Source organism: Dermacentor andersoni, chromosome 6 (genome assembly GCF_023375885.2).
Source record: "Dermacentor andersoni chromosome 6, qqDerAnde1_hic_scaffold, whole genome shotgun sequence".
NCBI classification, from domain to species: Eukaryota; Metazoa; Arthropoda; class Arachnida; order Ixodida; family Ixodidae; genus Dermacentor; species Dermacentor andersoni.
In genome coordinates, this window is record NC_092819.1 from 88,300,135 (window position 1) to 88,327,874 (window position 27,740).

The 27,740-nt window shown below is 45.5% G+C and overlaps 1 long non-coding RNA gene across 1 annotated transcript; it reads right to left on the reverse strand.

Annotated features, from left to right (window-relative positions):
* Positions 1–404: 404 nt before the first annotated feature.
* Positions 405–27,740, reverse strand: LOC140218986 (uncharacterized). Its single transcript, XR_011895217.1, has 3 exons — positions 27,662–27,740; positions 12,316–12,507; positions 405–1,232 (listed from the first exon to the last, which is right to left on the reverse strand). It is a non-coding gene; the product is annotated as an uncharacterized lncRNA (long non-coding RNA).

The following is a 27,740-nucleotide window of genomic DNA, read 5'->3' on the forward strand; positions in this document are numbered from 1 at the left end:
AAAAAGGTTGGCATTCTTTCATTCTATCTTTGGGTCGAGGTGAAAACGGTTCTTTCGCTTGGTTTAGCTGTAAATCTTCTGCACACGGTACAGTCACCAAAATTTTTTTTCATTTGTCGACCTGTAATGATCCAGTAGTTCTTTCTTAATTGAGTTGGTGTGTCAAAAATTCCAGCGTGTAGAAGGCGTCGCTGTTCTCTTTTTAATACTTGTTTAATAAATTCTTGACCTGCTACAAGAACTATTGGATGCTTCTCGTTGTTTGTGAATTCTGAAATCCTTCGCCCACTCTGATCAAGTTGTTCTCATCTTTGTTAGGAGCGAATTTCATTGGGGTAGTATTAGACGCATAACCTTTGCCAAACGCAATTTCTTGTATCTTAGAGAGAGAGAGAGAGAGAGAGAAAGAACTAAACTTTTATTTTCTTAAGCGGTAATCCGAGGCAGGACCCGGTACACCCTAGGTGGGGATATTCTTTATTCCAGGAACGCTATGGCTTGGGCTCCCTCCTTGGCCAGGGCGACGAGACTGCGTTGGCTTGTATATTATAGATCCAAAATTCCTCTGCTCTTTCTGTCTCAATCGTTAACAGTGGTCCTGTTATCTTTACGTCCAGATTCCTTTCGTTTTGAACCAAGCGGAATATTCAAGGACTGATCTTCATACTATTTGGTAAGTTTTGATAATGCGGGAGAGGTCGAGTTAAGATCTATTGTTGGTTGTCACCTGTAAGATTGTTGTTTCTTCTCCAGTTTTCACAGGAACCTTGAACATTTCAGTAAGTCAAAACAAGGCTTTCTTAATCAGCCATTCAGGTCTATTCAACCAAAGTGTGTTTTCTTGAAGACGCTTCCCTGTTAGGTCGCGTGTTGTTAGATCTGCTGGGTTGCGTTCTGATGAACAATATTGTCATTGACCTAGTAAACTAAGGGCTTGTATTTCCTGTACCCTGTTCGATACGAAAGGCTTCCATTTATCAGTCTGGGTTTATCCACCCGAGAATGGCTGTTGAGTCATACCAGAAGTGCGTTTCGTAGTCTGTCGATGTGCCTCTACGCACAGCCTGCATGGGTCGTGCTGCGGTCGGAGCTCCCAACAGTTTGTCGCGGAAGCGTTAACTTTCTCAGAGGTGCCACTCGTGATTTCGTGATCACCAGTCTTGTCGTTACTCCTGAATTATCTGCCTCTGTTCGTGCATAAACTGCTGCTCCATATTCCAATGTGCTGGCATCTGAAAAAAAAAAAAACATTGAAGGTTCGCTTGCACGAGGGTTCTGCATTAATACGTGGAACACGCATCATGTTCAAAAGACGAAGATATTTGCACAATCTTCCCCAAGAATAATAAACTTCAACTGGAAGATGGTCGCCCCAATGCAGCTTTCTCTTCAACAACTGTTGGAAAATTAATTTGGCTTTCGCTGTGAATGGAGAGAGAAAGCCGTAAGGGGTCATAAATCTGAGTTGCTGCCTTTAATTCATTTCTTTTTGTTGTTTCCATGAATGCAACGAGTTGCGTAATTTCGGAGGTGACAAACCCACACATGTCATCATCAGGGAACCACAGAGCTCCTAGTATTTTCTTGGTTTTATGAACCGTTAAGCGAATATCATCGTGAATGTCTGTTTCTCTTTCTTCACTGAGATGTTGCATACTTATGGAATGTGGTGTTCGTTTATGCAAATGCATTCCCGCTTCATTGAAGGCCTTAACGTCGTTACTGCAGACCAACAAAGTTATCTCCGTCGTGTCTGCTGCTGCCACAAAGTATTCGACATAAAACTGGTGCATTAGTCAGCTCGTCATCCCTTGATCTCCTCTCTACCCGCCGTGGTTGCTTAGTGACTATGGTGTTCGACTGCTGAGCACGAGCTCGCGGGATCGAATCCCGGCCATGGCGGCCGCATATCAATGGGGGCGAAATGTGAAAACACTCGTGGCACTTAGATTTAGGTGAACGTTAAAGAACCCCAGGCGGTCCAAATTTTCGGAGTACCCCACTACGGCGTGCCTCATAATTAAAAAGTGGTTTTGGCACGTAAAACCCCATAACTTAATTTTAATCTTCTCTCTTTGTATTCTGAAAGGGATTCAGTGTGGCACTAAGGGAAACAGGCTTGATGCGGCTCCGAATAGTACACGATTCATCCTTCATATGCCCTGTCTTGGCAGTTATTCTCATTGCTTCAAGGGACTTTCAAACCAAAAGTGCCCAAGTGCAATGCAGTCAATTTCAGCAAGATGAATTTGCAAGAAAGCCTTCTCAATGTCAGTTGTAACTGCAGCGTTGTAAATTCGGAAGTTTAAAAGAAGCTCGATCAACGATAGATTCAAATTTGGCCCTGCATGTAAATGTCATTTAAAGACAGTCTGCCAGGGCTGCTTTAAGAGGCGTCAAACACAACCCGTGTCTGTTGTTTCTCTTTTGTTGTTGATGACTGCCTTGTGTGCTAGGTAGTAAACAGGTCCGGTACCTTCGCTAATCGGTACTTGTTCCGCAAAGTCATTTTCTTCATATTCTCGTATTGCTTTATCGCATTGTGTCAACAACTCTTCATTCTTGAGAATTCTTCGTTTCAGCTTAACAAATCAGTGCTTTGCTTCTTATATTGCTGGCGAGTTCATCAGCGTTTTCCTTCTAGGAAAATCGAACTACATAACTTCTGTCAGTTTTCTTCGCAGTTCTTTTAGATTTTCGGATAAGTATATCTCACGTTGTAGTATCCTTTCACGTAGTATTCCCATGTACTCCACATGCCAAAACCCTTCTAGGTGCTTCATCAAGACTGCAGATTCGCACAACGACGTTGATCCCGGTGGAGGTTCGAATTTTACGGACACTTTCAACACTTCTGACAGGACCCTTCAAAGTCCAACCACACAATGTTTCTATAGCAGTCAGTCTAATATTTAGTCTTCTGATTATTCCAGTAGCAACCTGCCAATAGTAGTCGTATGCAATAAGAACATCTATATTGTCGTTGCTGTCATCCATGTGGGCATCATCTGCAAGTTGAAGATTGGTGTCTATTCCATGAAGCGTTGAGTAGGGGAGGCACAATGATGTGGCCGTTTCAAGTATTAGGGACTTCTAGGGCCTCCACTCAGATCTGCTTTTCGTCATATCCGCTCTTTAAAAAAAGTTCGACACGTCGAACTAACTTGAGAGAGAAGGAAACGTGGCTAATTGAAGACGAGGTCATGTTCTCGTCTCCCAAAATTTGGCATTTAGGTTTGTGCGTTGACTTCCTCCGTCCATAAGGCAATGTACCTGACACTGAATAAATGAGTTCTGAGCCCAAGCTTTAGCCGTTTGCAGCAAGATCGCGTTATGAGTTTTCAAAAGCGCGCTTGCGATTTGCACATCTTGAATTGCTTTCTGCTCTGAGTCGCTCGGAGACCTTTTAGAATAAGGCTCGCAAAGAAACGTGAAATGTCTTCCTTGACATAAGTCATAACGTAAGAACCTCGCATTTTTGCACCATTTTGCGAGGTGATATTTCTTACAGCACCGAAATCAACATCCACTTCGTTTAAGCTTTTCTTTCTTCTCTTGTAGGGACATCTCTTTGTCACACTTCGTAAAAGAAATCGCAGGAAAGGGAAACTTCCTTGCGACGTTCAAAGGTTGTCGTTACCGCAGCACCTCAGGCGACACGGTGTTAAGTAAATTCCGTCTTGTTTGCCTTGAATTCCTTCTAGCCTGAACATATCCGAGCAATTTGAAAAGATTATTTTCTGCTGGTCTCTTCCCTCTTCAAAAATACGATAAGCTCAGAAAAGCTGTTACTTTCGTCTATGTTGTTGGATTGTTTTGGCAAAAGCGAAGCGCAATATCAGGTGGTAGATACGTTTTTACAGCAAGTTTCAAAAGGATGCTGTACCCTTCCTGCTTTACACCTAGGGCCTCGAGGCCTTTAACATTTTTCAGTACTTCATCAAAAGGAAGTCGCAAATAAATCACCTCGTCCGCGTAAACTGAAGGCTTCAACTGGAGCAGTCGACTCATGTGGTCTATCACGGTAACTTCCTTGCGTCCAAAACGCTCTTTGAGCAAGTCTACCGCAATTTCATAATTGCTATCTGTCAATGATATGCCAGTTATGCTTTCTTTCGTCTCGCCAATAAGGTAGCTCTTCAAATATTAAATTTATCAACGTTAGACAGATGCTCATTTTTCTGTATAGAACACTCGTACTGATCCCAAAAAGAGCACCAGCTTTGAACACTCCCATCGAATGTGTTAATCTCCAGTTTTGGAACCTTGATAGTAGCTCGAAATTCTCTGTTCTGTCCATGATTGTTGCGTTCACTGCTTTTCGAGCTATTAACAACCTTGCGAAACTGGAGATTAACAAATTCGACGGAAGTGTTTAAACCTCGTGTCCATTTTTGCGTATAGAACACTCTTACTGATCCCAAAAAGAGAACCAGGTTTGAACACCTCAATCGAATTTGTTGATCTCCAGCTTCGGAAGCTTGATAGTAGCTCGAAATTATCTGTTCTCTCTACGAGTTTCGCGTTCACTGCTTGGCCCAAGTGCTTGATTATCGCTTATTGACTTTTGCATTGCTTCTATACGTCTGATAACTTTAGATCTCGCCAAACATGTAGATATTTGGTAGCTGTCCATGCTTTCGAGACCCGATTCAATTTGCTCGTCCTGTACCAATTATTCAACGGTGCTAACTAATGTTTGCAGGGCTGCCTCTTTCATTAGCATAACGTTCAAATTGTCTTGCAGCTGACCAACAGTCGTTGACGCAGATGCGATCAGCGGGGTGACGTCGTTGATGACTTTCGTCACACCGGCCTGAAGTGCACCGCGCTTTCTCTTATCCCGATCCGTTCTTGCATAGACTCGTGACGGTATCGGCAGGGAGCGCGGATCGTACGCCTAGTTGCTGTTCCAGGATCGGACAGTAGCGGTAGAAGATGCCGAGTCTGGACGTTAGTGGACGTAGCTGCACCAGTCTTCGTTAGATCAGCTAATTCAAAGGTCCTCTTCGGTCAGGTTGTCGTCGTTGGAAGCCAGGTTCTCGGCGCTATACCTTTAGGAATGACAGAAGACGTAGACCTGCCTACTGCGCGTTCGGTGTTTATTGGAACAGGGAAGTGAAGTAGAAGGGAGCGTTCAATAGTATTGTCTGTCTTCTTTTATATGCATCTCAAACAGCACCCGATAAATTATTATTATAAAGTGAATTTGTGTGGTTGGACAAGCGGCCAGCTTCCATAGTCGGACGTTGTCAGGAAGGCTGCAGTTTGATGCGACATCAAGGTGCTGCGCTAAGCAGCCAAAGAATAGCGTACTAGGTTAGTAGGACAACAAAAAAACCCAAAAGAAGCGAAAGAGAAAAGTAAATTCGGCAGAGGCACTTAAGGCTGCATACGTGTGGGAATGCGAAAGCATTATACCGTTTGTAGACTTCGGAGTGCCTTGAACGCGCTGATGTTATACACTCATGACGTGGCGCCATGTCTTTCCCATTGGCTGCGCCATCACGTGCTCAATGACGCATGCAGGCACACCTCTAGTCAGCCAGTATGGTGTAGCCGCCATGCCGTCGAGGAACCGTGCTCGTCTCGCGCCCCGGTGGTCCGGGGTCTATTCCTACCCAGAGCAAAATTTACCAAAGTTCTTTTTCGGAGCCATTAGTTTATTTTGTTTACAGGAACCTCCCTGAGAAATTTTACGACAATCCCAGCATTTTTTACCTGCTTTTACTCTTTCCGCCGTCGGCCATTTTTGGTACCATCTTTCGGCCACGCCGACGACGCCGATGGATTTTCACATAATGAAGCATATTATGCTTTCACGTAAAAAATGCAGTAGCGGGCGAGTACATAGGCGAGCCATTTATTCAGGACGGCATGGTGATTAGCACTTCGATACTGACGTATCAATACACTGGTAGGCGTGTGTCAGTATCTGTCCAATGAGCACTATATATGGTAAATAGTATCCAGCTTACCGTATTTCCACATACGTGGTTATGGCAAACTGGGTGTAACTTACCAGAAATGACAGCCGTGAGCACCTTCTACGTGAAAGGGAACGCCAGACAAAGCAATATCAAGAATTGTAAATGAACGTCACATAATGTCAAATTACCTGTCTGTGAAAAATTAGCAGCCGGCGCCAATTAAAAGCACCAACAACTCCTAAGCATAGCGTTATAAAATAGAAAAGAAAAAAATGAGTAGGCATTGCAGAGATTTTTGAGCCCAACCGCCGTAATGTAATTTAGTGCAGCAACCAGGTATGACTTTTACATGTGAGGCCGCTTTTTACCATGTATGCAGCCTAACACCGCAATCAACGCATCAAACTAGCATCGAAAGGATGACAAGCTTATCTTAATGGCCTGCCTTCATCTGTGTAACTGTAGACCAATCCTCCTGAGACAGCTTAATTTAATTTAGATAGTGATTTCTATGGTTTCGCCCCAACCTCCTCAACTGTTATGCGCCCTTCAAGTCCTACTCCCGACTGAGAGTTCTCGTTTTTATGTCAATATAGCATGATAATTTTGTGATTCCTTGAAAATGTTTTCTCTGCCCGTGGCGTCATTCATCGGACGATTAGTCCACCAGCGCTGTGAATGTTTTCTTCCAGTCAGTCTTATTCCGCTATTTGGCATTCAGAACTGGAACCACCTTCCTCATACACAGGCATTAAGATGAAGTTTCCAAGTAGATTGCAATCAAAAGAATAAAGACAAGCTTTTTTTTTTTGTGCAGCCAACCAACTTGGTATTCACTTAATTTGTCGACAATGGTTACCCGCAAAAATTTAAACTAATGGTTCTTAAGGATCGTGGAGAGGGTACCTGCCATGCACACTATCACTGTCACACTTATGCATACACTTCAACTGTTCCGAGACGTCAAGAAAGTAATCAGCAGCCGGCGCTACCACCTAGTCTCTGCTTTAAGTATAGTTATCGAGCATAACGCTGCCTAGCTTTGATAATTTGGAAATGACCTGTGTATTACGCATATCCTCTATTATATGGACAAAGGCCATATAATACTGCTTTGCTGACTTGGCGTCAGCAAATCACTTGTCTTAGGTTGTTATTTGACTTGGTGTCAGCAAAGCACATTAGTGATGGACGGTGCGTTGCTTGCTTCAGTCAGGGGTGCAATTTTGTAAGAATGCCATTTTTTTTCGTGCCAATGCCTTTTCCCTTGACGTCAACGCGTTTGCAAATGATGGGTGTCTATGCACGACGTTTCTTAAATAGTCCAATCAAATTCTCCCTTAGGTTGCTGAATGTGCCTTTCGTGTTCTCTTCTCTTTTTCAGGGGCTGTGTAGAAAATTTATTTTTTCAAAGTTAATTTTATACGAGCACACTTCCTTTCTACGCAAAACAATATTGTTTTTAACCTTACATCACAGCAACTCCCGTTGCATAAAGAAAATCAAACGCGAGTGCTCATATTTTTGAAGGCGTAGCCAGAAATTTGTGGAATCTGCAACTAATCCATGCCGTTGAGCACACACAAAATGGCGGCCTCGGTTGAACCCGAACAGCTGATAGTCCGTAATATGGTCCGTAATACTGGGTAACTAATTGCGACCTATAGCGGTGTACTTTCGTCTCCGAAGAATTTCGGACGCTTCTTGCCGGAGCCGTGAGATACAAGAGTGAGGTGAGCAAATATGGCTGGTGTAGTGCTTGCATTGTGGCCATTTCACTGCCTTTCGTTCTATGCGTGTGATTGTTCTTTTTATTGGAAAGGTCAACAAGAATTATTCATAATGCTCGAGTACAAAATTTAGAATGTACTGGGTCGATAACGGACAAGGCACTGAGCACCTTGAAATAGGGCACCGCCATTGCAGAACAATACTTTCGTCAGAGTGATCGCAGTGATGGTAAGCCTTCCTCAGTCAAGCACCCCTGCACTGGCGGTTCCGCACAAAGACGCTGCTACGACGGCAAATGTGCGTAGCGGCTTTAGCTTTTCTATGTTGACTGTATAAAAAGATAAATATTTTCCTTCTTGACAACAACCAAACACTCGCTAAGGTTTGAAAAGAAAAAAGGAGATTACGATGTATCGAGTCCCCTACGGGTCTCTTGTTCACATAAAAGCGAGACAAGTTGGGCCGTGCCTTATATACGTAGTAGATGGCATAGGGATATGGCGTGTATTTGTGGTAGATTTGCACATGTTCAATTAAGTATAAGATGCGTCGAACGGATTAATAATGATTCCAAAAGAAGGCGGGGTGATAGTGATTTTTACGTGTCGATGGCAGTCGCCGAGTTTCAATCAATTTCGTGACCCATGTTAAGCTGCTGTTCAGCTAGCGCATTGGCGGCAGTGTGTCCCTTAGCTAAGTCATTTTGGTGCGGCTTGATACGTCGCCTGAAATTGCCTTTTTCTCCGTTGTACGATGCGCGGCAGCGTTGACATGGTATCTTACATATCACTCCAGGGTGATGTTCACGTTCCAATGGGTCTTTCACGCGGACCAGTTGGCTTCTTAATTTGTATGATCGCACGTGTGCGACTTGTATGTCATAAATCTTGAAAATTCTTGCCAGGCTTTCGCTTATGCCCAGAGCATATAGGTAATGGATGCAGTTTTCATACGATGAGTCCGTTTGGGTCTGGGAGGCTCTTTGGAGCGGCGTTGCTGCTGACGTAGTATTTGGCGAGGGTAGCCGTTACCACCGAGATAATTTTTTTATTTTTTTGAATTCCCGCCTTCGTGCGCATTCGTCTGAGCAAAGACGGGACTCACGCATGAACGAAGAAGCCGCCACATAGCGTTTGTGTCCATTGGGATGCATCGAAGCAAAGCTGAGGTACTTGTCCGAATGTGTGGGCTTCCTGTATATACTTATAGAGCAGCCTCCGGAAGAGCGTTGTGCAAGTCGAGTTCCTAGAGCCCACCGCCCCGTTTCAAAGGGGACGCTCATAACATATCCATCCATCCATCCTGTTGCGGATGTGCTTGCTGCGCTAAAGCTACGGAAACTATGAAGAATGTTTTATTAGAATGTGCAGGACGTCTACCCAGCGGTCGATTTAGGAACCACTGGCTTCCTTGAAGCCCTCAGGTTCAGCGAGAGCACTAGAAAAGTAAACATGCCCGCAGTAGGGATTAATAAAAGCTGATTGGAGGATTAGTGGAAGAAAAGTAGGGAAACGACAAAAAACGGAGACGTACAAAATCACAGCTCGCAATAGGCGATTAGAAAATTTGGTTGTGGGAGTTCATAGCGGTTTTTCTTTTCGTTTTTCATTGTTTAACCTAGGTAGGACATCAGGCAGTATAATAGCAAGAGCTTGGTGGCGCAACCAACCGCCCCGTTCCTAAGGGGACGCTCATAACATACACACGAGGAAAGCAATTCGTTCGTTGCTTTCTTCTTCAACCGTGAATTCGATAGAGCGTTCAATAGAGTTCAGGTGGACCAGAAATGGTTGCACTTTTGACCTTATAGATCACGCAGAAATAGCCTTCTACGTAACGAAGGAAAGTTTTTGGAGGTCGCGCGAACGTAGTCAAAGCTTTGCTGTCGAGGACTTCCAAGGTCAGGTTTGCACACGTCACATGCACGGAAGCACTCATGGCTGTACCAAAAACTTGTTTGTAGTTAAGCTGAAAGATAAACCATAGCGGACGAAAATCGCAGTCAGCATTTTATGCGGGCTTTAGACAAAATGTTTGCATCTAACATTCTTGCTCTGTTGCGGAGCGGCCGAAATTCCAATGTTTAGAAATGAAGACAAAATGTCACGGCGCAATTTTGATGAGCCAGGAATACATTTTGGTGTCTGAATACAGAATGACAGTAGCATCATTCCAGAAAATCCAGAGCCTGCAAATGCGTACGATTAAATATCATTCCAAGGTCTTGTTGCTTAGCTTCTGTAAGTGAACTAATTTTACATCTTTTTTGAGACAGCACCATGAGACGCACGTGTGGAGCCTGGGGCAACTAAGAAAGCACATGGTTCAAGAAGTGTGGGGTTTGCGGGAAGTCCTGCCGCAGCGCCTCGAACTAGAGCGCCGGTCGCACGTGACCAACCAACAACTGCTTCCGCAGCTGCTCGCTGCACTTGGTTATGGCGCCAGCGAAGCCCATCTCTCTGCCCCCTCATGAGAATTGAAGAAGCATAGGCAAGGAACTTCACGTCTCATCCTTTCCTTGTTTACTTTAAGAAATTCGCTGATCTAGTAATGACGGTATGAACTCCGATTATTGCTGTTTTACAACAAAGAATTGCTTAGGTCACGCTTTAATGCAACCACAAATAGCACAGCAGATGCTGCTTGACTTCGTGCTTGAAGTGATAGTGCAGCAATAGGAATGAAATTTCCAGGCGCCTGCTTGTTGTCATGTCAATTTAAGCATGAGACCACACTGTAATTGTTCTTCAATTTCATTTCGTCTCATCAAAAGCCGACGACCACTTGCTGAGGGGGGGAGGAATTCGGACCTTAATATAACGTCGGAAAGAACCTATGAGCACGCCCACAAAAAAAGTTATCAAAGATTATTTGCCTATGATACCCCATTTAAATTGTATTGCGTATTATTTTGTTATATTTTTATACAATTTTTCACCACGGCATAGCAGAGCCTGAATGTTTGCTTTTCCTTTCTTGTGCCACCCTTGCATTGTCATAATATTTCATTTCCGTTCGGTGTTGTTTGAATGCACGTTGGGATGCGCGTTGAGCCTTTGCGGTGCAGTTTGTGTACAATAGTTATGCAGTAGTTTCTCTTTGCAAACATCAAAGTATGACATTATGGCTTTTCTTTTTGTATTTGTGTAATTTCACAACGGCATTTCCACAACGGCTTTCACACGTAGTGGCGTATCTATACATTTGGCTGTGATAAATATTGTTCTTGGTGCGTGATGATTTATGTACATGCGCATTTTGTTGTATAGTTTAAACGGGATGCTATTTCCGTGTAACTGCGGAGCACACAAGTTTTCTTAAACAGCGCTTGCCACCACCTGTGATATTTTTATATTCAAGCACAAGGTGATGTGATATTTATTATGACATGTCTCTGTGATACGTTGCATATTTCTCTAGTACTGCAGCACTCCTGATGATTTTCACACTTCTTTAACGTAGAGACTGTTGCGCATGATGTCTACATAAAAAGCTTTACATTAAAAAAGAATCTATGTTGAAGGTTCAAATAATAAAGAAACCTGCAGTTTAGTTTAATGCTTTTATGTACACATCACTACTGCATTTGTAGTGATGGCTTGCACTGTAAAAATATAACTGTGCAGATTTCCAGTTGCCAAGTTCTGCTACTGACAAGTGAGGGCACGTTGTTGAAATATTTGAACTGCTTATGCGTGAATACACTTCGCGGGAGCCACTGCGTTTGACACCTTGGATGACCAGTTGACGGAATTTATTCACTCCAAAGAAACGTTGCGGTTGTTGTGAAACAAAATAGTGGCGGACCTAGAAGTTGTACGTGTAACAGCACGTTCGATTGAGCGGAAGGTGTGACATATGCTCTGCGTTTTGGCTTCTGTGACCTTCTCTGCCTGAGTAGAAAGGCAGGACACAAACGCTTGTGTCCTTCGTTGCACAAGGGAATTAGAGAACTGTCAGTGATACCATTAAGAAAAAAGGCTGCAAAACAAAACTGCAGGCTACATTCATGACACCAAGGGCATCTAGGTGACGACAGCAGCAGCAGCAAACAAATCATGGCAAAGGTCCTTTTGAAAACCACTGAATTTTGGTTTGCCTTCTATTTTAAATCTTGTTTCTAAACATTCTGTTTTCCTTATTCTAAATATAAGCTCTACATAACCCTTCTCTACACAACTTTTTCCTTTTTTGAGAAATCATGAATGATTTGCATTACGCAGAAATCAACTACCACTGAATATGGGAACTATTTTGTCAGCAATTTCACAGCTTGAAATGTACAATACAATTACTTGGTATCTGTTAGACCACCACATCTTGCTCACACCACAACAGCTTGTATGCACCTAGCGATGCTCAGGCTACTGCTGCCATCGCAACTGACGCCGCACACTCCTTAAGTAACACATGTGTTGTGTACGGGTTCTGCCGAATGTTGCAATAACAGTGTCTCGGACAGCCCGTCGTCTCTAGTAATTCATTCTAGGCCCCTTGTTTCAGCGCAAACCGCGTGGTATGGGGTCACCGTTACTGTCACGTTAATTACTACAGCTGCTGCAGCTGTCATCACTTTCATCATCACATTCACTGTCGGCTTCAGAAAGCCGAAGGTCCTGCAACACAGCACATGCCACGACAATGTTGGGCGCACGTTTCGGCTCGCAGAGGGTGTGGTACCGCTGCAGACAGTGGAAACGGCTCTCCAAAATCCCATGTACTCTTCTCCACCACGGAACACTTGGCGGCATATGCTGTGTTGTACTTCCCCCTAAGGCTGTTTGCATTGGCGGATGGCCAGGAACCGGTGTCAGGAGCCAGGGCTCCAAAGGGCAGCCGCTCTCAACTGCATGAAGATGGAAATAGTGCATTAAGTACTCCTGTGACCAGAGGCCAGTGGGCCACTAAGGAAAGTTACAGCATCATTCAACAACGGTAGGGATCAGAGGTTCAAGACCCTAACCATTACTGTCGTAAGACCCAAGCAAAAACATGAGTTGGGAATGTCCACCTGGACACATACTGTTAACCAAATTACAAGCGGACTACTCAGTGCCTGCCAGAAGCTGAAGAAATCAACTTATTTATGCTACCAATGACACAGTAGTAGCACTAATATCTGTTCATTTCTTCTGCTTCTGGCAGGAACTGGGTACAGAAGTAGCTTTCTTCTTCTCCTGGCATTGATTCTGTATAGAAAAATACCGCTTTGATAAGTGCAACATTAGTGTCAAAAGAATCAGCAGCACTAGAAAACATGACGTATACTTACAAACATGCAGCTTAAGACACAGTACACCTTCCGACACACGAACGCAGCCTTGCGCTCACCTTTGCGTGCGATAATGGTAATGAGGATGCCGTCCACGCATCCGATGAAGCCGGGAATAGCACCGCGCCGAGGAAAACCCTCCTTCACGGCTGCGCTTTCTTCAGACGTCTTGGGAAAATGTAGCCATTTGTTGCGTGCCCCTGCGTTTGCGACAGCCTCTGCCACGCGTCGCACGCACTCGATCACGGTCGACTGCGACATCCGTGTCCTCTCCTCGCTCCTTACTGGCGCTTGAAAGCTCCCGGTGGCGAAAAAGCGCAGCGCACACGGCCACTCCCGCTCCACTTCTAGATCCCCCGCCAATTCCTCACACAACAACCGCACCATTTCCTTCGAGAGTCGAACGTCCCGTCGAAAATGGTCATCCAGCATGTCAAGCGCACCTCGGCGACGGCGAACAGACCCCGCCATAGCGAGCAGGTGAGCAGCCATTTTTTCTGCCTTCTGAAATAACCCTGCCTCCGCCGTTGCCAATAAAATATGCCTTATGCTCCTCATATTGAGTGCATCAGCGTCACTTTGACGCTTCTTTGACGGGTTCCTGACGTCGCGTGATTGACAGACAAAATTGGCGCAGCCTGGTCGTTCTTGACTAGAGGCAGCGGGGTGACGGCGACAAAAGGCAAAACAAAAAAAGTAATCAAATTCCTACAGAATCGCACCCCAGGTCTAGCGTTGCAAACGTTGCCGGCAATCGCACTGGCCTAGCGCAATTTATCAAATATGGCAGAGTCTGAAGCCCGTCACTTTACATACCATAACACAATGCATCTGGTTGCTCAAGGACAAACTTATAGAGGGGGCGTCATTTAACCGGGCTTGACAGGCTGCGCGCCATTCATTCCACATCTCCACTCACACACTCACCATTGAAACTCAAGTTCTGTATTATGGAGAGAATATAGGAGGAGCCGAATCACCTCTCTCCTGAAAACCTAGTGCCCTCGCGGCAATGAAATGTCATTTGTGCTTGTGTTTGTGGGCGTTTTGGGCTTTAGCCCATGTATTAACACTAAATGTTCTTTGTGAAATTCAGAACGCCCTAACAAAGAATGGTCGACATGACCGAGTCCTCCAGAGTGCACAAATGACGATGACGTTGTAAATCATGCGTTGCATGTGCAGACTATATGGGGATGCAATAAAATGGGTCAAATGTAGCACATTATCTTTTTTTCAAGTCCAGGCTCCTCCGGCTCCAGCGACTGACCCATGCGCCTTTTTCGTTGCTCTGTATTTCACGTAGGTTTACATTCTCAGTGGCACCATTGTTCAATACAATCGTTTGCCAATCGTTCAAGTGATGCACGACGCTGAAGAGGTGCTTTCATTTATAGGCACAATGTGTCCATTGCAATAGGTCAAAAATTAGGCTGTGGTGTTTTACGTGCCAAAACCACAATTTAATTATGAGGCAAGCACTAGAGGTAGACTCAGGATTATTTTGACCACGTGGAACTGTTTAAGGCCCACAGAATTCACTGTACACGGGCGTTTGCGTATTTCGCTCCCACCGAAATGCAGCCGCCGCGGCCGGCATTTCATCCCGCAAGCTCGTGCTGAGAAGGACGACGCCATCGCTGCTATGCGACCACGGCTGGTTGCAGTGGGTTTCCCTGTGCGTATTGAGGCGGCCAGCACCTTTGAGACCATCTACTGCGTTCATCGTGAACCTCCTAGTCATCATCCAGGTTGAGCGTCCACCTGGTGCTATTAACATTTGCATGAACTCAACGCGACTGGATCGAGTCAGAGGTTTAACTGACCCAGTCCGATCCGACCGCGTTTATACGTATCTTGACAAGTGCGTTGGGCGATGCGACTTGCAGCTTTCAAGGGAGGTGACCAAACTCGCTTCGACACTTGCTCAACCGGACTCGTTAACATTTACCTGAACCCAATTGCCGGTTTTCAGCACGACAAGCCGACTCAACCCGACTTTATCGTGTTCGGCTAGTGAGCCTCCAGCTTAGCTTGCATGGCAAAGCGACCGACCTCGCAATGCGTTGCATACGAGTTCGATTTCCGGACCACGACGAATTTGGACTGCGAAGCTTTCCCTCACAGATACCCCTAAAGGCTTCTTTTCAGCACTCTTGATCTCGTTGCACACAAGTTCCGCTATGCAAGTGGAACATTTTGGCAAATATGCGTCACTTAGTTGGTTAAACCTGTGTGGAATTCAGCGAAACTTTATCGTTACCTACAGTGCGACACACTGACAACGGACAAGAACAAAGTAACTACTCAAGCATGAAGCTTTGTCCTCTGAACGTTAAATGCTACTTTTGAAGTCGCTCCAAAACTTGTTTTTGAATGTGTTCTTCCGTCATCCCCTAGAGCACTAATGTGCACTAATATTACATTTTAATTCCCCTGCAATTCCTTTCGGAATTGATTACTTTTCTAACAATGTAACTTGAGAATTTCATACTCCGCTTTGACATCAGCATTTATTTGGAAACCAGCGTGTAATTAGCAGGCGCAATTTAAGATCAGCTAGCTCAAGACACGGATATTTTAAGATTGACATGTATTTGGAGGCAATATATTTGAAAATTAAGAGCAGCGGCAGCAGCAGCTGCTGCTGCTGCCGCTGCCGCTGCTTCAGATGGTCGCGCTCCTATATCCCTGCTGGCATGCTGGCATTCGCACGATAGTTAACAATAATTATCTGCTTAATTTTAGTGCAAAATTTTATGTCTGCTCCCTGACATTCTACTTCCTTTGCTACGGTGAAACTCGATACCACACGGGTTTCCTTCAATCCGGGAATTCGTTTCTACTTATGAGGACCTGAATCTTCACTATGTCCCATGGAAGTCTACATGTCTTTTTCCTTCTTTCCTTCTGTCCTCCATATTGTCCCTCATATATTCTTTCCCATCATTTACACCTGCACTTATGCAATTATTCGACTTGACTATAGGTAATGTCGTGCAGTGCACAAATATCACCCTGCTTTCATCATTATATACCATGGCACTAGATTGTTTGCACTAGATCGCTTACATTAAACATTTACCTCTTCTTCACAAACAATCGCTAACTTTCGGAGGTCATTCCTAGTGCCTACTAGAATAATGACTTCGGCCCTTGTAAGCGATGCATGTTATATTTTTTCTGTGGCCATCGACATGATAATTTAACTCTAACTCGCGTATTTCCGGACTTCATATAACATATAACAATGCTGATAGATTTCAGCGTTTTCTCCAAGTCGAGTTTTACATTGTCTGCGCTTGCAATTTATTTCCAACAACACCTTCATGGGGATTCATCCTATACATACGTATTCTAATAAATACGCAGTTGCAGGATTTATGAGGTTACTGCTGCGAAAGTCTCATAACAAGAAGCTCGCTTTTTTTTGTGTGTGTGTTTTGATTCACGACAGTGCGAGCTATAGACACCCTTTATTTTTTCTAGCAATTTGAATACGCCAAGGTATGGAGACGCTTTCTAGTCGGCGACCTTCTTGAAAGGTATTTTTCAATTCTCAGAATAAGCAGACCTCTCTGCTAAGTCTTGCAGCTGCAGCTTTCCTGCTTGCATTGTTATCTTAGAGAACTGCGATCTACATGTTAAGGCCTTGCAGGACTCGATGCTCTCTTTTTCTCCATTTCTCTTGTATATCAGGCTCATCCTACCCTACCTGTGCTTTGCTGGATATTCCGTTGCTTTATTTTCATCGACAATTCTAGTCTCTAGCCCAAGGACAACTGTTATTATCTGCGTCCTTCGGTCTAAACCTTTCGCTTTATGTATTGAAACCTTTCTTGATGCCTCTCTACAATTCACGTACTCTATTTGAAAATTTTGTTTTCGTCGAGTGAAGAAAAAAACGTTGCCTGAGTTTTTAAGCTCTCTAAAATTTTTTGCTAAACTGCCAACATTGAGCAGCGCTGCTTTATTCTCTTAAAGGTTAAACTGGCCGTTCTGTTAATGGCAATTCTTTAATGTTTGATGTTTTTACACTATACTCTTTATGTATATCTTAAAAATTCTTTGAGCCTGCTTATTGTGGTTTCAATCATCGCGAATCACTGACAAGTTACAGAAATATTTTCTAAAACAATGACTCGAGCATCGTTCTTTAGTCATCTGTACGTTTAGGATTTCTCCAAAATTTCCGACCGAAGCTTTTTCGACATTTGCGAGTTCTTTTAACGTTTTATCAGTGTTCTTTTTGTGTGGGTTAGATAGTGATGCTGTATTATAAACACAGATCATTATAATTTTAGCTTTGTGTGACACTCCCAATGGATTAGAACCAATATAGAACTAACATCCTCGGGCAATTTGGAGATTCTCCCATCATATGCTCCCATAAATACTGTGAGGCTTCCTCTACGCACTCTTCCACTGAGTTGGCTGTCGTGATCGAACACGTCCACTAACCTAAAACATGTATATGCCACACGTCTTCCTCACACAACACGTTCGCATTTAATACTCGTGGCCGATATTATGAACAGGAAGCTTTTTTTTCCCTACCCTTCCGGTCATGGCGTGGCTGCTGCTGCTGCTGTATGCTGCCCGGTCGGCCAGCATCTCGGGACATATATTTGTGGATATATACAGCAGTGGACAGAAAACATATATTTTGCATTTGAGGTCTTCCGAGCTTAAGTGCTCGGAGAGTTTGCGCTGCGATATGCCAGACCACTGTCTTCGAACAATTAATTGCTTATGGAACGGTCACTGCCAAGTTATTCGAGCTGGGCAGCCTAAAGATCGCACGCGCGTCTTGAGCAGACCAAAATATGTATCACGAGGAAGCCGTATACATCAATCAGTATGTGCGAAAGTACATGCTCGCTTGTGAGAGAAAGTTTAAAACCCGAGAGGGGGGGGGGGGGGGGGGGGGCTAGCTGAGCGATACCTTGGCATGCGACTGCAGATTTGATGTATGATAAGGGATGAAGCAAACCGGAAATAATGTAAAGGCGTACAAGCACTTCAATGTAGGCATGAGAACTATGCATGAAATGAACAACACTAGGGGGGAAATCGTGAGTCATCAAGTTGATGTTTATTTTTCTTGACAATAAAGCGTCAATAGATAACACCGGTGCTACTCAAAACAGTGAAACATTTGTTTGAAAGAAAAGGAAACATTTATAAAGCACCTGTTTATTTGTTTGTTTGGGTTTAAACACGCTTACATAAAGGTCGCCAGTTATACATAGCGTTCTTCCGCCTTTCCAGTTACATTTATCAAAGCCGCAGAAATTGCCTCCATGAGATATCCCGATTTCGAGAATGCTAATTGAAAAACTCCCTAATAAATGTTTAATTCTACGCTTAGGGGGAGCAGCGCAATTGCGAACTTGTAGCCGAGCAGTGGGGAAGTCACATTTGCTTAGCAGAATTCGCAAGGCTCGCGCCACTTTCAAGACGTCCACCCTTAAGGTGTGCTGTGAAGTACATTGTCGTTCCAGCTAACAGTTTTGCAAAAGCGCGCGTCGAGCAACTTTGGATGAGCCGAAATGAAACCCCAGTTCGTTTGTTTAGCACATTTTGGGGACGGGTATTCCGGAAGTGATGCTCCTCTTAGAATTTCTCCTACGCCGACCTCACTTCACTTACTTCTCGGCTTAAGTTTCACAATGGGAAAATGAGCCGTAATGTGCACACATAAAAAGTAGTTTGAGAATTTTCTCAATTAGTCACTTGGAGGCAGCAACGCCTCGCGCAAGTAACGTCCGCCTTCTCAAGTGATCTGCCTGACCAGGCCGAACTTCGATAGCTCCCACACGTGACTCTAAAACAAATGCTCGAAACAAGAAAAATAAAGCACACAGACAGTATAGTCATACAGGTACAGCCATACATGCGCTTACACTGCATTGTCTTTAAATGTTTCCTAGTAGAACCCTGGGAGTGTTAGCCAGCGCCATCATGAAGGTCTCGAATCTGGCAACATTGATGCCTTCGGATAGCAAGCATGGATTCATTAGCCAGGTGCCTTCACCGAAAAAGATCACCTACTCGTGACGTTTGCGGCAGAAAGGATGTCCACATCCGCCGCCAAGGTTTCTGAGTAGTGGCGCTGGCTAATGGCCCGTTCACACTGAGGAATCCGGCGTCTACAGAGAATGGAATTCTCCAGCCGCCGAAAATCGTGTCGTTCACATTGCTTGCGCACCGCGCCGCCGGAACGAGATACAGCGCCATCTGCCCCATAAAGTGATAACCTCCAACCAAGCGCGGTATATCCAGGATGTTCGCGCAGCTCGAAATTGCGCAGTTGTCTCCGTTCGCGTCGAGTTCGTGTGTTAATTTTGCGCGTCTCCACCATTGCTTGAAAAGGCAATGATGAACCCTGAGCAAGAAGAGGCAGTACTGCTAGGCCTGTTGGCAAGCACCTTTCTGGCGATGCGTGACGCGCAGAAGCACTCGCCGAAGAGACGACGCCACCGGCGTTGCTGGGTTCGTCCTGCTTTGCAAGGGCGCGCGTAGCTTGGTCACGCCACCTTGTCAGGTCGCTTATACCTTGTGCTTCGCGTGGTACTTGTCGAAAAGGACGGGGCGGTTACGCACCAATTCGATGAGCATTTCCGATGTCGCGACGCGTTCGAAGACTGCGATATGACGAGAGCGTTGGGCTTGGCCGCCATCTTTCGAATTGCTGAGACGCGCTCCGATTGGTTCGCGGCGAGGCAATCCGGCGGCAGCTGCCGCAAAAACCGGTCCGGGAGCGATCGGCGCGGAAGGGGCTGTTCCGGCGGATCTCGCCGCCGCCGAACTGGGTTCCGCCGAATTGGGCGCCGCTCCAGACGCCGAATGCCTCAGTGTGAACGCGCCATAACACTCCCAGGGTTCTACTAGTAAACATAAATACCCAAGAAAGTAGATGGGAAAACGGTGCCGTGGTAGTTGAATTGGTAGAGCATCGCACATGTAATGCGAAGACGTGGGATTGTTCCCCACCTGCGGCAAATTTTTTCCTCCACTTCCATTTCCTTTAATTTATCATTTCTTTAATTCATTTAGCAAGTACAAGTAATTTTCCCTAGGTTGTCCTTGGTGCCAATGTTGGCTTCTTATGATATGCTTACTAAAACTCGGGCCCCTCGGTTAACCCCCTTTCTTCTCGTTTATTATATGTAAATGTGAGACGTCAATTCAGGCCCACCTTACGCAAAGCTGTAGGTCGTATGCATTGCAGTGCCAGGTGCAGAACTTATTTTTCGAAGAGAAGAGAGCGGGGTACATTTGTTCTAATTGAAGCTGACAACAAAGAAAATATCAGGCATTTGTGCACATGCGTTTGTCAGGCCAAGCACTAAAGCATATTACACCATCACAGAGTAAACGTCTGTCGCCTTAAATTATGGGGTTTAACGTGCCAAAACCACTTTCTCATTGAGGCACGCCGTACTGGTTGACTCAGGAAATTTCGACCACCTGGGGTTCTTTAACGTGCACCTAAATCTAAGTACACGGGTGTTTTCGCATTTCTCCCCTATCGAAATGCGGCCGCCGCGGCCAGGATTCGATACCGCGACCTCGTGCTCAGCAGCCCAACACCATAGCCACTGAGCAACCACGGCGGGTCATCAGTCACCTTCACCAAGAGGAAGTTTAACCCCATAACGCCTGCGCCTAAAGCCTCCTAAGTACAGTCGAGAGTCTGACGAAAAATGGTCTGGCGACAGAAGGTCACAGCAGAAATAAACGCAGATTACCCATCGCACAAATAAAGCATATATTGACCATCCGGCACTCCAATTGCTGCCTTGATGTAGTGACGTCATAAAGCGTAAATATGTAATCATGTTTGCCGTACATTTTGTCTTTCTGATTAACGATGTCGTACGGACAGCGAAATATCAATATATATATATATATATATATATATATATATATATATATATATATATATTGCTTTGGCGAGTGCATCCGTACATCTGCTTTAACTTACATAAGGAGAGACAATTACTTCCATCGCTGTAAGTTCCAGAATTTAGATTGCATCTTGAATTCCTCGCGACGAGGAAGAAACGCCACGTTCTTTCGAGAGCATCTTTGCACATAACAAATATATGTTTTCTAAAGGAAGAGTATTTTATGCCGCCTTAGAAGCATCACACTAAAAGAATATAAACATTCCTCCTTGCTGAAATACACGCGACATGATGAATCCCTATAGTTATGTGCGTGCTAAACCAACTTCAATAATACCTACTGCAATGAACAAAACTATTCTCCAAGATGGGCTAAAAATTTTGTTACAGCGAAGCCTCTTGTGCAATTTTCTATCCGAAGATAAACATTTTGAAAACAATAAAATATCTTGCTTACACCTTCTTCCCTAGGTAATTCAAACAGATACCGAAACTTTATCAACTACATGGTATAGCGCATATAAACCAATCACAATATTTCAGAAACTTGAATGCTTACGTTGAGCCCTAAATTCAGCGAGTGTTGAAAAAGCCGCATTCACTTAATAGTAGCATATTTCCTTAATTCATATATTTGTAGCATTTTGGTAGTGTTTAACGGCTGTAACCTTTCATGTTTACAGCAATGCGGCGTTCTTGTTTTGCGGTAGCGAAAGTACAGTGAACCCGCCGTGGTTGTTCAGTGGCTATGGTGTTAGGCTGCTGAGCACGAGGTCGCGGGATCGAATCCCGGCCACGGCGGCCGCATTTCGATGGGGGCGAAATGCGAAAACACCCGTGGACTTAATTTAGGTGCACGTTAAAGAACCCCAGGTGGTCGAAATTTCCGAAGTCCCCCACTACGGCGTGCCTCATAATCAGAAAGTGGTTTTGGCACGTAAAACCCCATAATTTTTTTTAAACAAGTACAGCGATTTACACGTGATAATTTGTTTGATCACTTACACTTGATGTGTATATGGAAACCGAGAATCAATCAGGCAATAGAACTATAGCTTTCTTTTATATGGCGAAATTTTGTTAAAGCGAATTCGATGATTTCCCGAGGAATGCGCTCCGATTCAGGACTTTATTTCTCACTGTGCCAGCGCGTGGCAGCACAATTTTGACTGCTAGCCTTATTCGGTTTACGAACAAGTCGTACGTGCCATGTTTTTAAGGCACAACAGCACGAACAAGTGTGCAGCGTTCATTACCTTTTGCATTAAATACCAGCGCAGTAAACTGAATTATCTCGAATTAAGTAGCTGTACATGAAGCATAATTGGCTAGTACCGCAAATTATCATTCATGTTCTACTAATACAGCTTATATGTTGACGACAGACACTCAAATGTGGACTGAAAAGGACAGAAAGCCGAAAGACTTCGTTCGTACTCGGAGCTTTCTAAGCAGTAATACTGATCAATATCAGTAGATTCTTGAGTTTCACATTTCCTAGACGATGTAATTATTGACCAGGATAACTGCTGTCTTTGATGTAGAAGTCCTAATCTGCCAAGCCACCCTAAATCTGAGGGATCAGTGCCTTACTCAATCAGCCGAAGCCACGTATAAGTAAACAAACATTGACATAACTACAGTGGACCTGAAACTAAACTCCCGCCTAATGCAAAACATGATTTTGTACACACGATGCCAGCCACCTGATATACCCAGATTGTTTTCAGTGCGCGTATGTTTGCAGTCATGCATCGACTACACGATGAGCTTACACACGGGAAAATTGAGAGCAGAGTATTTGCGATTGCACGTTCTGTAACACCACGATACGTGCGAAATCGTAGGAATGCGTAACTGAAGAGAGCGCTGATAAAACGAGGACCACCTGGTGAAATCTATACGACACGAACAAGACAGATTAAGGCTCTTTGATGGCATCAGTTAGCCTAGCAAAAATGAGAATTCGCAAATAGACGTGTTGAACAGCAATGCTACCGAAAACGTTGTAAAGGAATCAAAATTTCATATCTGTATCTAGGGTCATACAAGGCTCTATAATTCATACTTAGCCAAAATTATACAGACAAATAGCCCTTATTCCAAACTATTGCGTGCAACAAATCGCGATGTCTTAATAGGAACAACACTTATGCTTCGAATAAACGGTTTACATCCACAATCACGGCACTGATTTGTCAGCTGCGAGCAAGCCGTGTCTCACAATTTGTTATGAACCCTAAATTGGAAGCTAAGACCAGTGTTTTTTTTTTTTTCATATCGTTGTTTGTTATAGAGCTCGAAATACACTTAGTTCACTTATGATTCTAATATACATTGTTCACTAAGCACGTGAAGAGGGTCTATGTTCGCTGTATACCGCTTGTGCTTGGTAACGTCTGAAAATAGGGCCTGCTAGCTTCTTTCCGTGAATCCTTCAACAGTGCTTCAATGCCGTCGTCGATTATTCTCAGTGACGCTGAAGAGCAATCTTAAGCGACTTCTTATGGATGCAATCTTCATACTATTTTCAATGTGTATTTAGATTATATTACTGGACAAGAAATTTGACTGATAGTGCGGAAAATTCAGCAGACCAGACCTCTCTTCTTTACAATTTCTGGCCGAAACCTCATGATAATACGTGATTGTAGCATTCATTGTGACATCACAGATTTTTGTTTTCTTGTTTTGTTCGCATACTCACTCTAAATGATTATCCAAGGACTAGCTAGCGCAATATAATCGAACATTACTACATAACACGCAAAAGCAATTCACCCAAATTGAAAGTTAGTAGGTTAAAAAGAAGAAGCAGAACTTGGCGCTTATATATTGCTATGAGGCGCTGCAGTAGCGAACGATTATAAGAGGACTGACGAAGACGACTATTGCCAATAGCGGCGCGCACGAGCACCATCTTGTATGCCTGTGTTCTGCCCGTTGTGTATATCTTGTAAATATATTGTCGAGCGTCTTTCCTCCCTGTAACAGTTTGACGGAGAGTGCGGGTTTTTCAAGATTCAAGACGGATTTACCCAGCGGACGCTCCCTGGCGGCGTCTACAATGCCAGAGCAAGGGGGGGGGGGGGCGCGAATACTTCGGACAGCTGACCAACCATGCCTCAAACATCCGCCGCCAACTGCCCCGTTTTTTTCACACAACCACGTGATCCAGACACCTTTTGTGGCTCTGACGACACCGACGTCGAAGATCAGCTTCAACTCTACGAACGGATGAGCGCTATAGCAACAACTGAGACCCAACTCTGATGCTAGCGAACATCGTATTTTACCTGGCGGGCACGGCACAAGTGTGGTTTCTGAAACACGAACAGGAACTTACAAGCTGGGACGTATGTAAGCAAAAGGGGGCTCATCGATCTGTTCGACAAGTCCACTGGACGTCGTCGTGCTGTGCAGAAAGAACTTGCATGCCGTGCTCAGACTTGCACCGGGACCTATGTGACGTTCATGTAGGACGTGCTCACGCTTTGTCGCAAAGTCGATGACACGATTACGCAAAACGGAAAAGTTAGTGCATATCCTCAAAGGTATCGCGGATGACGCGTTTATACTTCTGATTTTTAAAAGAGAGAGAGAGAGAGAGAACATTTATTCGGACCATCGAGGTGGTTGCTCTTGAGGTCGAGTAGATGGTGTCCTCATTCCAGGACTCCACTGGTCATGGCTGCTCGACGTACTTGCTGGACGAGAGCTTCTTGTCACGCCAGGGTATCGCCGGTCAGCTGTACCTCCCACCGCTCAAATGACGTGCTAGGCGTCTTTAAGTGTTGAGGTTTGCCCCCGCACGCCCACGAGAACTGAAAGAGTGTAGGGCGTGTGTCGCCGCACCAGGGGCAGATGCCGCGATATGTATGTGGGAGCATTTTATTGTATCTGTGTAGGTTTGGAAATGTGTTTGTCTGAATAAATCGGAGAGCTACTGCATCTTCAGTGCTAAGCTTTCTGTGAGGCGGAGTATAAATCCTGCGGTTGAGTCGCTGGATCTCGAGTCGGTCGCAGTAATTGGACGGCAGGAGCATGAAGGTAAAGGGTGGTTCATGAGACGATTGATCTTGCCCCGCTCGGTTGATTAGCGCTTGAGCTAGGGCGTTCGCCCTATCGTTCCCCTCCAGACCCGCGTGGCCCGGCGTCCACGTGATTTGATGGTTCTCTTGCAGCCTCGGGCCTAGAATCAGAGCTGCCAGCAGCGGTGTTCGTCCGTTGGTAAAGTTACGGCAGGCCTGTTGCGAGTCGGTAACGACATGAACTTCCCTGCCTACCCTGTCTTCTTGCTTTATTACCAGTGCCGCGGCTATGGCGTCAGCTGCAGCTTGGGTCTCTGCCTTTACGGAGGCCGCGAGAGTCAAGGAGTTGTCTCTCCCGTTCACGGCGGTTACCGCGAAGAGGCCCCCTGCAGGGTACACCGCCACGTTCACGTACGTTACGTATGGGTCACCCTTAAACTGTCGGCGCAGTCTGTTGACGGGAGCCTTGCGTCGTCCTTCATGGAGTTCATGACTCATGTGCTTCGGTATCGGGTTCGCCTTGATCTTGCCTCTGAGCTCAGGCGGGAGTGATCGTTGCCCATCGAGGGCACGGAGCTCCGTTGCCGTTCTGGTCCGGTGGAGGATGGCTATGCCCGCCACCGTGTTCTGTAGTCTGGCCTTTTGCGAAGCCATAGCCACGTCCGACAGCTCAGCGAAGGTGTTGCGGATCCAGAGGGCCGCTAACTTCTCGTTTTAGGTGGTGACAGAGAGACCCAGGGCCGTTTTGTACGCGCCTCTGATGATGAACTCATGCACAGTGCAAGACGTCATCAATGAATGGTGACGCTTTGAAGAAGCAAAAACTCGCCTCGTCACTCCTAACTTCACACGTCTTCCGAACATGGCTGCGACGCCTACCTGCGAGGACCCCCTTCTCCCACCCGTTTCACCCGTTCCTGCTGCATCCGACAATATTGTGCGCATCATCCGCCGCGAGGTTGAAGCTGACTCCCCAGTTCGCTTTCGAATGCGTAGCCCCGACGTGACCCATTCGACCATTTCCCTTATCCAAACCGCTGTGTGTCAAGAACTAGCAAACGCAGGATAACAGACGTTTTGTCCTGCCAACCGACCTGACTAACGCCCATCCGACGCACCCGAGTTATACAGAAGCCCATCCGTTCGTCCTCTTTATCAGAATTCTGCAGAATGGCGCACTTTTGAAGACAAGCCCACCTGCTTCTGTTGTGGACGCGTTGGACACATTTCCCGCCATTGTCGCAGTGTTTGAAACTCGCAGCATTGTCCAAGCTATCGAGACATCCGACGTACAGGTGGTAGTTCCCGAGTGCCGGTACACAATGACGACGACAGCGCTGCGCCATCATGGCCAGTATGATCAAACCGCTCTCCTTCGCCATACCGCCACCTGCCCCGCTCACCTCGGCGTCATCGCTCTCCTCCTCCCTCATACTCCCACCGCCCATCGGAAAACTTAAGCCTGTTTCACATGCAAGCGAAAATGCTCGCGAATCCTCCCGCCGCTCCGCAGAAATCTGTTTCTAGCGGCGGCGGCGGCACTGGCGGCGGGAGCGGCGAGGTTCGGGCAAGTTGGAATTTAATCGCAGCGGCAGAGCGGCAGCACCGCTTCCGGCACGTGACCAGTGGAGGACTAGTGCGGGAAAGCCTGCGCATAGGACGATGTTTATTTACTTGCTACACTTGGTACGGGCAACATGTCAAGAGCGCTTTTCAACGAATTGTTAATTGCTAAGCGCAGGATATGTATTTATAAAATTAAAATTTGAGAGGCAGGGATAAAGCACTGCTTATGTTGGTAGTCGCAAACTACCGAAACTGGCTGAAAGTCCCGCGTTTTTTGCCAGCAACATTGCTGTTCGCGGTGGCGGATAACACGCGGCGCCAATGCATGTGAAACGAAACCTCGCGCAAAGCTTCGCAGCGCCGCGCAGCTGTTCGCTCCATTCGCTCAATCGCTTGCATGTGAAACAGTCTTTAAGGGCGCAGCTCCGAGAGGTAAGCCAGCCACGACGACCCGACCCGACCCGAAATTCCTCTGCTCACACTACGTGTACATCAATCACATCCTCATCAACGTAGACGTGGACGGTATACCTGTCATCTTACTCATTGACACCGGCGCGCAATATCAGTCATAAACTCAAACCTCCGTATTCTTCTGAACAATGTTCTTACCCCTGCTCCGATCGCTGTAGTCCGCGTAGCCGATGGTGCGACTCTGGCTGTTGCTGGGTTGTGTACCGCCTGTGTCACCGTTGCCGGACGGCACACTTCAGTTTTACGTCTTATGACTTCTCTGCAGGAGTTATCGAGCTTGCCTTACACTCTAAGAAAAAAAGGAGTGACCCTTCCTTCATTAAGGGAGAAACGGCGATGTCCCCTATGTTCGTCTTTTCTCCTTCATGCATGGAAGCAATGGTTTCTCCCTCTCCAAAACCAACATTGCCGACTCCAGGCAAGAAAAGCGATGGATGCGACTAGGCCTACGAACTGTGCTAGTTCGCAGCTGGAAAAACGTACGTGTTATAAGCATAGTGTACGTTACTGATATTTGCCAAAAAAGAAAAAAAACAGTCTCGCTAAGCTTTCTTTGACGCATACAAGGAACCACGTGCAAGTACGACACGATTTTGAAGTGATGCCTTCCGCTCCACTGCCACGCTTATACCCACCGTCTACGGCCGGCCGATTATGTAAATAACGTGGGTGGAGCGTCGCTCTAACCACTGTCGAAGCGCGAAAAGGAATGGCATCGCTAGTACATCGCAGCGTTGAACTTACGTAAACACAGGGGTATCCATACATCAATCCGTCACACACACACGCACATGCATATCTAAACAATGCGCTTAGTGCCGCC